Below are 1,729 nucleotides of genomic sequence, written 5' to 3' on the forward strand. Positions count from 1 at the left end.
TGTTAGAGGTTTGCAGTCAGAAAAGAAGCTTGCTGTTGTAAGGACATGAGTAGCTTTGATAGCAAGCAGTTTTGCAAGAGTGTACATAGTATCAGTCAATTTCTTATGTTTCAGTTCTGGAAAATTGAAAACACTGCACTTTTGAGTGTGCTCTCATAGTAGCCAAAGACCTCGACACCTTGTGCATCTAAAAATTTCTCCATCTACTTAGTCTCTCTTTGTCAGCTCCTAGATTTGCCTCTGTTTAGGTTGAAAAGCTGCCTTTCGGTTGTTTTTTATTCCTGAACAGGCCACATATTTAGGCCTTTCTCCTTTCTTAAATCTCTTCATACTTTCCCCTCTCTAAAATAGCCGTGTTCTTCTTTAAGTGAATTTCTTAGGATTTATGTTGATATTATTGTTAACATCTTACAGATAAGAAGAGAAATGAAATTCAGTACTAAAAACATAGGCTAATTTAGAAATAATTTTAATTTAGAAATAAAATTGAGCTCTGAAAACATTCCATTCGACATTTTCCCCCAAGTTTCCTTGTTCCTAATGCATTTTATATTTCTAACATGTTGAAACTGAGTTTCTAAAACCTATAGCTTTCCCTTCTCCTTCACCTTGCCATTGCCGTTATAAACTAACCATTTCTGTCCCATTACTTATTTATGAAGATGTTGTGACTTCCTTTGGAATGCATATCTTTGCTTATTTAAAGCACACATCTTTAGCTCCATTACAAACAAAAGTACAGGATTTTGTGAGAGGATTTGTCATAACAAACAAGGAGATTGTTAAGAAAGGCCCATAAAAATATCTTTAAAAAGGTTGAGGAATTATGGTACTAAGTGATGACAAAAATCAGCCCCATTCATTTATTTTTATTCTAAAAGTAAATCTTCACAACCTCTTCAATGTTATATTTTCTTTTGTCTTCAGAACTAGTACTATATACTCATTGCTATCAAAATGAATATTTAAAGCTCCTTTTAGATACATATTTGATCACCATCAGTGTCATTCCCTCTCTTTTTGTATATTTTACTTAAATTGCTTTTCCCATTTATATTATCAGCATTTTAAAGTTTGTTGACTTGGGATACAGGGCCTGTTGTGAATCCTAAAACAATTCTTGGTAAAGTAGGGAGATTGAAGTCTTGAACTGTGTTTATGCATACAAGATTAGGTGAGGATGGCTTAAGAACTGAAATGTGCCATATCCCCATTTTGGCTGGTGGTCAATTCTCCTAAATATTCCTGCTCTTGGATGTAACATAAATGAGTAAAACCATTTTTCAAAATTTCCAAAGCCATGGTCTCCTTATGTACCATAAGCCTTTGAAGCCATTGAATGTTTCATAATTTGGGGGCTATAGCACTTTTAGAAATGTTACAACTTTTCTTGCAAGAAGTTTTGCTTTTTTTTTTTTTTTGCCATCATGTTTTAAGAAATATGTGGTGTTGAGACAATAGGCAGGAATTACTTTAGATAGGTTATCACAGATGCTTAAATTTTGCAGATGTAAACTAATACCTTGGGTAAATGTAACTATTGAAGTCATTTAAAAATGTGTGCAGGAAAGTTTACTTTTTACTCTTACACATTATGTGTAACAACTTAAAGGAAAAAAGTTGTAACCCAAACCTAGTCAGGATTAGAATTTTTTTCTGGGACATAATTTATTGCCTTTTGGAGAAGTAGCTAACATTCTTGATAAAATGTTTCAGGCAATTTTCTGAC

This window comes from Propithecus coquereli, unplaced genomic scaffold, assembly GCF_000956105.1.
Source record: "Propithecus coquereli isolate 6110/MARCELLA unplaced genomic scaffold, Pcoq_1.0 Scaffold91, whole genome shotgun sequence".
Taxonomy (NCBI): Eukaryota; Metazoa; Chordata; class Mammalia; order Primates; family Indriidae; genus Propithecus; species Propithecus coquereli.